Source organism: Lithobates pipiens, unplaced genomic scaffold (genome assembly GCF_037356315.1).
Source record: "Lithobates pipiens isolate NorthernLeopardFrog02 unplaced genomic scaffold, aLitPip1_a1.2 Scaffold_1, whole genome shotgun sequence".
Classification (NCBI taxonomy): Eukaryota; Metazoa; Chordata; class Amphibia; order Anura; family Ranidae; genus Lithobates; species Lithobates pipiens.
The window spans coordinates 86124736-86139050 of record NW_027507685.1 but is presented as its reverse complement, the minus strand read 5'-3'; the positions used below and the strand labels follow the sequence as shown (position 1 = coordinate 86139050).

Here is a 14315-nt window from a genome sequence, read left to right as displayed (position 1 = left end):
GTGTATACAAATAGGCTAGATTATAGAGAAGAACGTCCTGGGTATGCAGAGATGGAGGCTAGGGTATACAGAGAGAGAGGCTGGGTTACACAGAGAGGCTAGTGTATGCAGACTTGCTAGTGTATCCAGACGGACTAGTGTATATAGTAGACCAGCTAGTTTATACAGGGAGGCTAATGTCTACAGAAGACCGGCTAGTGTATACAGATAGGCTAGATTATAGAGACGAACGTCCTGGGTATGCAGAGATGGAGGCTAGGGTATACAGAGAGAGAGGTTGGGTTACAAGAGAGGCTAGTGTATGCAGACTTGCTAGTGTATACAGGCGGACTAGTGTATACAGAGAGCCTTGGGTATACAGTGAGATAATGTATAAAGAGATGCTAGTGTATACAAAAGACAACCAAGAGTAGACAGTGAGGCTCGTGTATACAGAAGACCGGCTATAGAGAGGCTAATTTGTACAAAAGACAGGCTAGTGTATACAGATAGGCTAGATTATACAGAGGAAGGTCCTGGGTATGCAGAGATGGAGGCTAGGGAATCCAGAGAGAGACTGTGTTACACAGAGAGGCTAGAGTATGCAGAAGACCGGCTAGTTTATACAGAGAGGCTAATGAGTACAAAAGGCAGGCTATTTTTTACAGATAGGCTTGTGTATACAGAAGACAGTCCGGGGAATTCAGTGAGGCTAGTGTATGCAGAGAGGATATGAGCACGGCTTAAATACAGAACAAAAGTACATAATTTAAGAGTACAGTAGAATATAGTATAAATTATTTAAGATTAAATTGACTTAGCTTGAAAAAATCTAAGTTTAAATCGTTGAGTAAATCGTTGTGTAAATCGTACATTTATCAGCTAAGTTAACTCTGAGATTATGATTAATTTCACAGTTTCATTACGCGGTCCTTTTCCACTGGTATAGTCATAATGTAATATCACTGATAATAATCGGTAATTGCTATCAGTAAATGTTAAAATTGTAAGACGGTTCACGGTTATGTGGAATTGATATGGATTTAAAAGCGGTACATTAATTTTCTGAAGCATATGGCATATGGCTTACACTGCTTTTCTCACATTTTGCTGCGGTATAAAGAAATGTTTTGTCACTGTGTTTTAACGGTGACAGTTAAGGTGGAGAAAAAGAAGTAATACAGAAAATAGAGTCAAACAGTGGAAACGTTTATTATCTCTTTAAACTAGCCTCTCTGTGTACCCCAGCCTCATTGTTTACTCTAGCATCTCTGTATACTCAAGCCTATCTGAATACTCGAGTCTGTATTCTGTATTCACTAGCCTTTCTTCTGTATGCTGTAGTCTTCTATATATACTAGCTTCTCTGTACACCCTTGCATCTCTGTAAACACTGTGTGAACTAGCCAGTCTTATGTATACACTCGCCGACTGTATACACTAGACTCTCTGAATACACTAAACCCTCTGTATACCAACAGCCTGTCTTCTGTATACACTAGACTGTAAAAACTAGCTAGAATACACCAGCCTGTCTTCTGTACCCACTAGACTCTCTGTATACACTACCCAGTTTTCTGTATACACTGTCAGCTTTGATGTATTCCCAAGCCTGTCTTCTGTATACACTAGTCTCTCTATATGCTCTGTCCTATCTGTATACACTTGACTCTCTCTATACACTAACCTCTCTATATACACTAACATCTTTGTATATACTAGCCTCTCTTTAAACTAGCCTCTCTGTGTACCCCAGCCTCACTGTTTACTCTAGCATCTGTGTATACTCAAGCCTATCTGCATACACGAGTCTGTATTCTGTATACACTAGCCTCTCTTTAAACTAGCCTCTCTGTATACTCTAGCCTCTCTGTATACACTAGCATTTCTGTATACATCACCCTATCTGTATTCACTAGCCTCTCTGTATACCCCGGCCTGCCTCTCTATATACACTAGCTTTTCTTCTGAATATAATAGTCTCAGTCTCTCTCTATAACCAAGCCTGTTTTCTGTATACATTAGCATGTGTCCTGTATACACTAGCCTGTCTTCTTTATTCTCTAGCCTCTCTGTATACAATAGCCTGCCATCTAAATAAAATACATACTTTGTATTCCCAACCTGTTCTCTGTATAATCTAGCCTACCTTCTGTATACCTTAGCCTCTCTGTATAAACTAGCCTTCCTTCTATATACACTGCCATTTATGAGGTAAACAAAGAGTCTAGTGTACATAAACGACAGGCTGTGTCCTGTATACACTAGCCTGTCTTCTTTATTCTCTAGCCTCTCTGTATACAATAGCCTGCCATCTAAATAAAATACATACTTTGTATACCCAACCGGTTTTCTGTATAAACTAGCCTACCTTCTATATACACTGCCATTTATGAGGTAAACAAAGAGTCTAGTGTACATAAACGACAGGCGAGTATAAAGAGAGGCTAGGGTACACAGAAGAAAGCCTAGTGTATACAGAACACAGGCTAGTACCCTGAGCCTGGGTGAGAGAGGATGAGGAGCATTAGGAGGGCTTGGTCTTCCACATCCGACCAAGTGTTCGGCATGATGTGGCTCAACACGTCCAGCTGGCGAAAATAAGGACAAGCATGGGAGGCACACAACACCCACTGTAAAAGTGCTAGGTTCCTGTATTACAGAAACAGAACACCAGCAATAAGGGGTATCTTCGGGTGTATACTGTGCAGAAGGCACACAACACCCACTCTAACTTCTGCACTGCAGATGCCTGTATTGCAGAAATTGAACACCAGTAATAAAGGATAGCTTCAGGTGTGTACTGTGCAGGAGGCACACAACACACACTGTAAAAGTGCTAGGTTCCCAAGCAGTAAAGACACTGTCCCTGCCTATCGCCCTCTTTCCCTGACCGCCGCAACACACTATACAAGGCCGACGTACTGGCGGCCTTATATAGTGTGGGGTGTGTACTAAACCCCCCTGAGCTATAATTGGCCACAGGAATCCTGCCTGTGGTCAATTGTGCCTCTCCTCTCAGAGGATGTCACATTTGTTCTTATTATATAGAACTTATTATGCTCCTCGTAAACTTTTCTTCAATTTGGCCAAAAGGCCGGACGCAAGTTGCCCCGGTGCGGGAACATGGGGGGAGACATGATGCACATGTTTTGGAGATGCCCGAAGTTGATCCGCTACTGGACGGAGGTGACAGGAACCATTGATCGGGTGTTTGGAACCTCCGCCGGGATGGAGGCGAAGTATTGTCTCCTGGGATTAGTTGAAGGAGTTGGAAACCCGGGAAGCAGCCAGATGGCAGTTCTGAGATGCCTATTTCAGGCAAGGAAACTGATTGCCCAACCCTGCTTAGCCTCCAATGTTGGCAATTACTTGTTTTTTTTCGCTTGTTTCCCAAGATGACCATGTTGACGTTTGTCAAGATGGTTGAGAGTGCCCGAAGAGATTGCCTATGGCCCCATCACCTTGAAAGTGCCTGATCTTGTCTGATCTCGGAGGCTAAGCATTGTCGGGCCTGATTAGTAACTGGATGGGAGACCAACTGGGAATACCAGGTGCCGTAGGCTTCTTTTTATGTTGTTGGCATTGACATGGTTTTTTTTTCCGCTTGTTTCCCAAGGTGATCATCTTGGCATTTGTCAAGAGGGCTGAGAGAGCCCAAAGAAATCTCCTACGGCCACATCACCCTGAAAGCGCCCGATCTCATCTGATCTCAGAGGCTAAGCAGGGTCCGGCCTGGATAGTACCTAATTACAGGTGCCATAGGAATCTTTTTATATTGTTGGCTTTGACCTGTTTTTCTTTCGCTTGTTTCCCAAGGTGACCATTTTAGCATCTGTCAAGGGTTTTGAGTATGTCCCGAAGCGTTCGCCTAAGGTCACATCACCCTGAAAGTGCCCGATCTCAGAGGCTAAGCAGGGTCTGGGTCAGATGGCAAACCGCCAGGGTCTATGGTGTTGGCGTTGACCTGTTTTTTTTCACTTGTTTCCAAACATGACCATCTTGGCATTTGTCAAGAGGGTTGAGAGTGTCTAAATAGAACACCTATGGCCACATCACCCTGAAAGCACACAATCTCATCTGATCTCGGAGGCCTAGCAGTGTTCGGTCTGGTTAATTACCTATATGGGAGACCATCTGTGAATTCCAGGTGCCGTAGGCTTCTTTTTATGTTGTTGGCGTTGACCTGTTTATTTTCGCTTGTTTCCCAAGGTGACCATCTTGGCCTTTAACAAGAGGGTTGAGAGTGCACAAAGAGATCACCTACGGCCCCATCACCCTGAAAGCGCCCAATCTCGTCTGATCTCAGAGGCTAAACAGTGTCGGGCCTGGTTAGTACCTGGATGGGAGACCGCCTGGGAATACCAGGCGCCATAGGCTTCTTTTTATGTTGTTGGCTTTGACCTGTTTTTTTCACTTGTTTCTCAAGGCGACCATCTTGGCGTTTGTCAAGAGGGTTGGGCGTGTCTTGAAGAGAACGCTTACGGCCACATCACTCTGAAAGCACCCGATCTCGTCTGATTTCAGAGGCTAAGCAGCGTCAGGCCTAGTTAGTACCTGGATGGGAGACTGCCTGGGAAGACCAGGTGCCATAGAAGGATCTGGATCTTTAGTGTCTTGATTGGGAGATCGCCTGGGAATACCGGATGCCGTAGGATTCTTTTTATGTTGTTGGCTTTGACTGTTTTTTTTAGCTTGTTTCCCAAGGTGACCATCTTGGCCTTTGTCAAGAGGCTTCAGAGTGCCCAAAGAGAGTGCCTATGGCCAAATCACCCTGAAAGAGCCCAATCTCATCTGATCTCGGAGGCTAAGCAGCGATGGGCCTGGTTAGTACTTGGATGGGAGACAGACTGGGAATACCAGGTGCCGTAGGCTTCTCATTATGTTGTCGGCGTTGACCTGTTTTTTTCCCTTGTTTCCCAAGGTGACCATCTTGGCATTTGTCAAGAGGGTTGAGAGTGCACAAAGAAATTGCCTACGCGCACAACACCCTGAAAGCGCACAATCTCATCTGATCTCGGAGGCCTAGCAGTGTACGGCCTGGTTAATACCTGTGTGGGAGACCATCTGTGAATACCAGGTGCCGTAGGCTTCTTTTTATGTTGTTGGCGTTGACCTGTTTATTTTCGCTTGTTTCCCAAGGTAACCATTTTAGCATCTGTCAAGAGTTTTGAGTATGTCCCGAAGCGTTCGCCTAAGGCCACATCACCCTGAAAGCGCCCGATCTCAGAGGCTAAGCAGGGTCTGGGTCAGATGGGAGACCACCAGGGTCTATGTTGTTGGCGTTTACCTGTTTTTTTTCACTTGTTGTCTGAATAGAACACCTATGGCCACATCACCCTGAAAGCGCACAATCTCATCTGATCTTGGAGGCCTAGCAGTGTACGGCCTGGTTAATACCTGTATGGGAGACCATCTGTGAATACCAGGTGCCGTAGGGGTTCTATTTATGTTGTTGGCAGTGACCTGTTTATTTTCGCTTGTTTCCCAAGGTGACCATCTTGGCATTTAACAAGAGGGTTGAGAGTGCCCAAAGAGATCACCCTGAAAGCACCCGATCTTGTCTGACTCTCGGAGGCTAAGCAGTGTCGGGCCTGGTTAGTACCAGGATGGGAGAACGTCTGGGAATAACAGGTGCCGTAGGCTTCTTTTTTTTTAAAATCAGCACAAGTTTATTGAACATCAAAAGTAAAAAAACAAAGTACAAAGGGTACAGACATCAAACTCTTCATAAATGCAGTACATTAATAGATCATACAATAAAAGAAATTCCCTGACAGCTTTAGTCTTAACTCCAAGACAACTCATTCCACACACGTATGTAAATTCTCTGCCCACCTGTCCCAGATTTTGTGGTATTTGGCTGGACACCCCCGATGTCTATATACCAGTTTAACAAAGGGTAGCTTGCGGTTTATTTCTACCACCCACTCCTGAACGGTAGGTACTGCTGGACGCATCCAGTATTTAGCCACTAGCTTTCGTGCACTGAACAATGTAGAGTGCAGGAATGTGGCCAAAAAGTTATCAACAGTGGCATCAGGAAATATGCTGAGTATGCAACTTTTTGGGTCCAGTTGAAGGGGTGAACCCATATGATCGTGTAAGAACGTAATGATCTGCCCCCAAAACGCCTGGATTATTGGGCATTGCCATATGAGATGGTAGAACGTACCAGCCGTACTAGAGCATCTGGGGCAACCCAGGTTGTAATTAGGGTGGTATCTAGCAATCTGCACCGGGGTGAGATATGACTTATGTACAATGAAGATCTGCGTTAAACGGTCAGGTAGGGTAAGTGATGCCTGTTTAATATTCTCGAGTGCATCCTCCCATTCCTCACCGTCAAAGGGACCCATATCCTCTTCCCATCTCATCCTAGCCCGTTCGGTGATTTGCGCCACCAAGCGGGCACAGAGCAAGGTGTACAGGGTCGAAATCAATTTAGTCTGTTCGTCCCCCATTATTACGTCTGTTACCGCTAGTGGCTGTACACCCGGGAGGCCCTGAGCAAACTTTGCATGGAGCGCGTGCCACAATTGCAAGTATCGAAAGTGCATGTGATGGGGTATGTCAAATTCCGCTTGCAATGAAGGGAAATCCCTTATGCCCAGAGGAGTCACCACCTGGTGCAGGTAGATCACTCCCCTAGAAGCCCACAATTCTACAGCAGGTAAGCTATGTAGTTCACGAAGCAGTGGTTTGCGCCATAACGGAGTATGTGAGTGGTAGTAGTCTGCTCCCATTAAACTAAGGGCTAGTTTCCAAATACTCCGGTGGTGTGGTAGGATCCGGGCCCGGGCATCCCTTACCCCACCACCACGAAAAATCATCTGAAGGGGAGTATGAACGTGGGATTGAGCTCCCCTGCCTACCAAAGCCTGGTATCTGTGACTGTCTGCTTTATGAAGGTGGTAACAATGTGAGATTTGCGCTGCTATATAGTACATGCGAAAATCAGGGAGAGCTAAGCCCCCCATAGATGTTGGATTTTTAAGAGTGTTCCACGCCAACTTATGCCTAGAAGGGCCCCATATGAAGGTGTTCAGAACACCGTCCAGTGTTCTGAAGAACGCCACAGGGACCATGACAGGGGAATGCCAAAGTACATACAGGAGCTTAGGCAATAAGATCATTTTGGTAATATTGACCCGTCCCATGACCCCAATGGGGAGACGGGACCAAGCCTCTCTTTCACATACAGAAGCAACGGTTCGAGGTTGCAATGGACATATTTCCGAGGCTCTCTCGTAACCCGCACTCCCAGACACTGGATAGAGAGGCGGCACACCGGTCTGGAGGGGAAAGTCGAGAGGTAAAACCTGCGACTTGGTCCAATTAATACGTAGTACAATGACTGCCAAACTCCTCTATGACCTCCAGAGCAACTCGCAATGACTGGCCCGAGTCTTCCAAATACAGCAGAGTATCATCTGCGTACATACTTACAGATTCCTCTAGAGAGCCACATCGGAGGCCTACTACCTCCGGGTGTGCCCAGAGTGCAGCAGCCAGCGGTTCCGCCGCCAAAGCATAAAGCATAGGAGAGAGAGGACATCCCTGTCGTGTGCCACGGCCTAACTGGAAGGGGTCCGACACCCAACCATTAACCGCTACTCTAGCCATTGGGCGATAATACAGAAGAGTAATCCATTCAATAAAATTAGGGCCAAACCCAAATTTACCCAAGCACTCCCAGAGATAATTCCACTCAATGGAATCAAACGCCTTGGCTGCATCTAGTGACACCACCACCTTCGACCCCATTCTGTCATGTCCAGCCTGAATATTCATATATAAACGATGGATATTTATGGCCGTGTTTTTCCCGGGCATAAATCCCGTTTGATCAGGGTGAACAAGTGACAGGATAATGCCACTCAGACGGGTGGCAAGTACTTTAGCCAATATTTTTATATCTGCCTGGAGCAGCGAGATGGGACGGTAGGAATCCGGGGAGTGGGGATCCTTTCCTGGCTTGGGTATCACTATAATAACGGCCTGCCTTAGAGTATCTGGTAGGGATTCGGATTCAAATATGTGCGTATATAGTCTCAGTAATTCTGGCACTAGTATCTCAGAGTATTGGGCATAAAAATCTAGGGGAATGCCATCCAGTCCAGGGGCCTTAGCCGCGGCAAGGGAAGCTATTGCTAGGCTGATCTCGTCCGCCGACAACGGAGCCTCAAGAGCCCTAATCTGTGCTTCGGACAGGTGGGGAAGAGAGACATCCTGGAGGTATGCCCCTGTCTCATTTCTCGGTGTATGCACTTGTGACGCATAAAGGGCAGCGTAGTAGTCACGAAACATATTGGCTACTAACGGCGGATCAGTCACTTGCGCACCCCCATGGTCGGTCAACGAAACCACCACCGGGGGTTTGGAGTCCTGATGTGCCAAGTAGGCCAGCAGCTTTCCTGCCTTTTCCCCCCGCTCGAACACCCGTTGTTTAATAAAAAACAGCTTTTGTTTAGCCTGTTCAATCTGGAGGTGTTCAACTAACTTGGTGTGATGTCTTAGCTTCTGGGCCTTAGCGGGTGTGGGGTCAGTGGTAAAGTCAGTGGTCGCCGAGTCTAGCTCCCTCAGGGCAGTGGACATCAGAGTTTTGGAGGTACGCTTCAACCGGTTGATCCGGTGTGATAAAGTGACATTCAGTTTGAAGGCCTCACAGGTACAATCAAACAAAGCCGTATCCCGATTAGTATTAAAAAAAAAAACTGCCACTCGCCCCCTATATCTTCACACTCACTCAAGGCGGTTAACCAGAAAGGGTGAAGCCACCATGGTTTCGGTCCAGTGGGCCGGATCAGTGAGAACGTTGCCCAACAAGGGGCGTGGTCCGACAACGATCTGGCACAGTAGCACGTGTCAACTAGCCTGGGTAACAATTGGCTGGATACAGCAATGTAATCGATACGATGAGTTGCAGAGAAACAGGATTAAATGCGTTTAGACGGATATTTAAATCGCCATAGATCAGTAAGGGAGAATTCTTGAAACGTGCATGCTTAGGCCAGTGTCCCCCTGCTGAGGTCCCCCTTGACCAGGACACAGTTTATCAACCCCCGGATTCAGAACCATATTAAAATCCCCCAGCCAAATCGCTGGGACATTGGGATGCTGGGCCATAAAAAAGAGCCCCTCCGTAATTAGTCTATGATCATAGGGCGGGGGTATATAATAGGCGAGAATAATGTACTGTAAAAAACACAAATGTGTACAAATATATATCTGCCCTGTGGGTCTGTCTGCAATGAAACTAAAGTAAACTGTGCCGTCTTAGCCACCAACATAGACACCCCGCGTGAAAATGACGCATGGGTGGCGTGGTAGGCCCATCCAACCCATGGGCGACGCAAAGCCAGTTGCAATCTCCCAGTGACATGCGTCTCCACCAGAACCGTAATATCCGCCCTATAGGTTTTAAGACACCCAAATACTGCCGCCCGCTTAAGTTTATCCCGGATCCCTCGGACATTCCACGTCAGTAACTTAAGAGTGCCCATGGTATGGTCTCAGCTACTATCTCAAGGGGGAAAGTAGTACTCATATCCCAGAGCAGGGCTGCACCCATCCCCACAGTTATCAACATAGATACAGAGGAGAGACATTTGCCTGTACCATAGCCAATTAAATCTTGTGCCATAAACTAAACTTACAACATAAAAACCTGTAACGTAACACTTACATCCCATCCCCACCATCCCTGCTCTCAGCCACCCCAACTTAGCTGGAGCTCTCTTCCCAGAACAAAACATTAAACACTTGGCAATGTCAGTAACAATAAGCCACGGGGGTGGACTCTGCTAGGTATGTGCCCAGCGACAAAGCCAATGTCTTCCTCGTCATAACCCGACGGTTAGGCCGGAACCGGACCATGCGTCCATTCTCCACTCCTCTCCCAGTTGTGCGGTGCCCATCACAGCAGCATGATGTACAAAGCTAACAAAGGGCATGTAGCAGAAGAAGTTCAAAGTGCTGCAGTCTCATGTAGCAAATCAAGGTGTCCTGTGACCCCGCCATTCACCCAAGGAAAGGGCCCATATAGTTCCGCTGAGTGGGCCAATCAAACTGCAGGGGGAAAAAGGGGGTAATATGTAACGAAACGGGGGTAGGCGCAGAGTGTAGGAACAGTCATCATCAAGCTCCTCAGACAAAAAGGGTGGCATCCAGCAGGAGTAGGGGGGGGGACACGGGTAGTAGCTCATGGATTGCGTTCAGTTAATAACACACAAGATGTCTGACAGCGGCCTGCTTGCACATAAAAAGAGGGGGGCCAGATAAAGTACTCACAGATCCAGCATCAAATTTAGTCCCGAGGTGGCTGATTACGAGCCGCGTCTCTCTGATCCAACCAGGACACCGCCATCTCAGAATCTTCGAAAAAGTAGGCCCTATCCTCCCCCACAACGCGGAGTCTGGCCGGATACAGCATGGCATACTTGATGTGATGTGCCCTGAGGCGCCTCTTGATTTCCACAAAGCGGGAGCGACGTTTTTGAACTTCAGCCGAGAATTCAGGAAACACTGAGATATGCCCGTTCTGGAACGGGATATTGCCTCTATCACGGGTAAGGCGGAGGATGGCATCTCTATCACGGTAGTTAAGCAGCTTAGCAATGCACGTACGGGGGGGGGTGCTCCCTCCGGTGGGGGGCGGGCAGGCATCCTGTGAGCCCATTCAATCACAAAGGAGGTAGAAAAGGCCTCTCTACCATAAGCCTTAATCAGGAGAGATTCCAGAAATTTTGCCGGGTCAGCCCCCTCAGAGCCCTCGGGGAGACCGATGAACCGGAGGTTAGATCTGCGAGCCCTGTTCTTGAGGTCGTCTTGTTTCTGGGCTAGCTGCTGGAGCTGTCTCTGCACATCCTCCTGGGCATGCTGCAAGGCGAACAAGACATCTTTGGCCGGGTTTCAGTCTCCTTGACTCTGTCTCGCAGTTTAGCCATGTCCTGTCGGATAAGTGACACATCTACTTTAACCTCCTCAAGTTTAGATGTCAGCTTGGCCTGGCAGGTAGAAATCGCCTTGAACACTTTCGCCGTATCCGACGCGGCGGGTTCTGCAGGCGGAGAGGACTGTCCGCCATGTTGGCCCTCGTGGTCCCGCCGGAACTTATCAAGTGAAGCCGCTGCTGCAGATGGTTTCTTTGTGGGAGACATGACCCTGAGCTGCACAAGGGGACTAGCGGGTACAATACTGGTAAAAACGTGGGTAAAGTAGTTAGTGGGCACCCAAGATCACTGCAGGAGATCGCGGTAGGAGCGGAGCTCAGGTCACAAGCGTCCTACTACATCGCTGTCCAGGCCACGCCCCCCCCGTAGGCTTCTTTTTATGTTGTTGGCCTTGACCTGTTTTTTTTTTCACTTATTTCCCAAGGTGACCATCTTGGCGTTTGTCTACGGCGTTTGTCTACGGCGTTTGTCTATGGCCCCATCACCCTGAAAGCGCCCAATCTCATCTGATCTCGGAGGCTAAGCAGTGTCAGGCCTGGTTAGTACCTGGATGGGAGACCGCCTGGGAATACCAGGTGCCATAGGCTTCTTTTTATGTTGTTGGCTTTGACCTGTTTTTTTTTCCCTTGTTTCCCAAGGTGACCATCTTGGCAATTTGTCAAGAGGGTTGAGAGTGCACAAAGAAATTGCCTAGGGACACAACACCCTGAAAGCGCCCAATCTCGTTTGGTCTCAGAGGCTAAGCAGGGTTGGGCCTGGTTTGTACCTGGATGGGAGACCTGGGTTTTCCAGATGCCGCAGGCTTCTTTTTATGTTGTTGGTGTTGACCTGTTTTTTTCGCTTGTTTCCCAAAGTGATCATCTTGGCATTTGTCAAGAGGGTTGAGAGTGCCTAAAGAGATCGCTTACAGCCGCATCACCCTGAAAACACCCTATCTCTTCTGATCTCGGAGGCTAGGAGGCCTAGTTAGTACTTGAATGGGAGACGGCCTTGGAATACCAGGTGCCGTATTCTTCTTTTTATGTTGTTGGCGTTGACTTGTTTTTTTTGTTTGTTTCCCAAGGTGACCATCTTGGCGTTTGTCAAGAGGGTTGAGCGTGCCTGAAAAAATCTACTATGGCCGCATCACCCTGAAAAAGCCCAATCTCATTTGATCTCAGAGGCTAAGCAGGGTTGGGACCTGGTTAGTACCTGGATGGGAGACCGCCTGGGATTTCTCAATGGCATAGGCTTTTTTTAAGTTGTTGGCATTGACTTTTTTTTTTGCTTTTTTCCCAAGGTGACCATCTTGGCGTTTGTCAAGAGGGTTGAAAGTGCCTGAAGAGATTGCCTACAGGCACATCACCCTGAAAGCACCCGATCTTGATTGATGTTGGAGGCTAAGAAGAGTCGGGCCTTGTTAGTACCTGGATGGGAGACCGCCTGGGAATACCAGGTGTCGTAGACTTCTTTTTATGTTGTTGGCGTTGACCTGTTTTTTTTTTCGCTTGTTTCCCAAGGTGACCATCTTGGCATTTGTCAAGAGGGTTGAGAGTGCACAAAGAAATTGCCTAGGGACACAACACCCTGAAACCGCCCAATCTCGTTTGGTCTCAGAGGCTAAGCAGGGTTGGGCCTGGTTTGTACCTGGATGGGAGACCTGGGTTTTCCAGATGCCGCAGGCTTCTTTTTATGTTGTTGGTGTTGACCTGTTTTTTTCGCTTGTTTCCCAAAGTGATCATCTTGGCATTTGTCAAGAGGGTTGAGAGTGTCTAAAGAGATCGCTTACAGCCGCATCACCCTGAAAGCACCCTATCTCTTCTGATCTCTGAGGCTAGGAGGCCTAGTTAGTACTTGAATGGGAGACGGCCTTGGAATACCAGGTGCCGTATTCTTCTTTTTATGTTGTTGGCGTTGACCCCTTTTTTCGCTTGTTTCCCAGGGTGACTATCTTGGCATTTTTCAAGAGGGATGAGAGTGCCCAAAGAGATTGCCTATGGGCACATCACCCTGAAAGCGCCCAATCTCCTCTGATCTCAAAGGCTAGAAAGGGTCACGCCTTGTTAATACCTGGATGGGAGACCGCCTGGGAATACTAGGGCGTTTGTCAAGAGGGTTGAAAGTGCCTGAAGAGATTGCCTACAGGCACATCACCCTGAAAGCACCCGATCTCGTTTGATGTTGGAGGCTAAGAAGAGTCGGGCCTTGTTAGTACCTGGATGGGAGACCGCCTGGGAATACCAGGTGTCGTAGACTTCTTTTTATGTTGTTGGCGTTGACTTGTTTTTTTTTCGCTTGTTTCCCAAGGTGACCATCTTGGTGTTTGTCAAGAGGGTTGAGAGAGCCTGAAGAAATCTCCTACGGCCACATCACCCTGAAAGAGCCCAATCTCATCTGATCTCAGAGGCTAAGCAGGGTTGGGACCAGTTTAGTACCTGGATGGGAGACCACCTGGGTTTTCCAGATACCGTAGGCTTCTTTTTATGTTGTTGCCGTTGACCTATTTTTTTCCGCTTGTTCCCAAGGTGACCATCTTGGCGTTTGTCAAGAGAGTTGAGAGTGCCTGAAGATATTGGCTACGGCCACATCACCCAGAATCTGTTCCATCTCGTCTGATCTTGGAGGCTTAGCAGGGTCGGGCCTGGTTAATGCCTGGATGGGAGACCGCCTGGGAATACCAGGTGTCGTAGGCTTCTTTTTTTTTTCAAATATAATTTTTTCTCCAAACAGGGGAAGACAGTCCCCCGAGTACATAATGCAACAGAGAAATACAGAGCAAAAAGCAGCTGAACAATACTTGATACAGGAATATTCACAACTGTGAGTCTGCCTTCCATCAATCATAATGATTCGAGGCATGGATAAAGTACTGTACCAAGATCCTGGGTCACACAAACCCCAGGTCCCTCCGGCATAATCCATCCAGAGGGGGGTGTGGGGCCGTCATTCCCAATTTTCCACTTTTTCCAAAAGAGAGAGGGGGTGGAGGGGGTGAGAGATAGGGGAGGAAGGCAGAAAAGAGAAGGGGTGAAAGATCAGGAAAGGAGAAGAGGACACTATGGCAGCCACTGTCCAAGAGGCCAATCAAGGAAAGCTCAGAGCACTAAGGCGATAGCAGGCGACATCCTTCCAACAAGAATATAAAGGTATTCCAGATGTCCCAGGTTTGTTTAAAAAATTCCTGTTTACCTTGTGATGTGAGGATCAAGTCCTCCATTTTTTTTAATGTCCTCTATTTTCCTAAGCCAGTGAGTAATGAAAGGGGGGGAAATTTTTTTCCAATAGAGAGGGATGCAGGATTTTGCCGCATTTATCACATGCCGTAAAATTGTTATTTTTTACTTCTTAACTGGAATCTGTGAATGGTGCAAGAGAAAGAATGCAGCCTCTTCCGGGATGGAG

The 14315-nt window shown here is 47.5% G+C and overlaps 6 pseudogenes; all 6 read left to right on the top strand.

The window, feature by feature from the left end:
• Positions 1–3426: 3426 nt before the first annotated feature.
• On the top strand, positions 3427–3545 carry LOC143989985 (5S ribosomal RNA; annotated as a pseudogene).
• Positions 3546–4240: 695 nt separating this feature from the next.
• Positions 4241–4359, top strand: LOC143989965 (5S ribosomal RNA; annotated as a pseudogene).
• Positions 4360–4458: 99 nt separating this feature from the next.
• On the top strand, positions 4459–4577 carry LOC143989286 (5S ribosomal RNA; annotated as a pseudogene).
• A 158-nt stretch (positions 4578–4735) lies between these two features.
• LOC143989397 (5S ribosomal RNA) lies at positions 4736–4854 on the top strand (annotated as a pseudogene).
• Positions 4855–11402: 6548 nt separating this feature from the next.
• Positions 11403–11521, top strand: LOC143989321 (5S ribosomal RNA; annotated as a pseudogene).
• Positions 11522–13050: 1529 nt separating this feature from the next.
• LOC143989308 (5S ribosomal RNA) lies at positions 13051–13169 on the top strand (annotated as a pseudogene).
• Positions 13170–14315: the final 1146 nt, after the last annotated feature.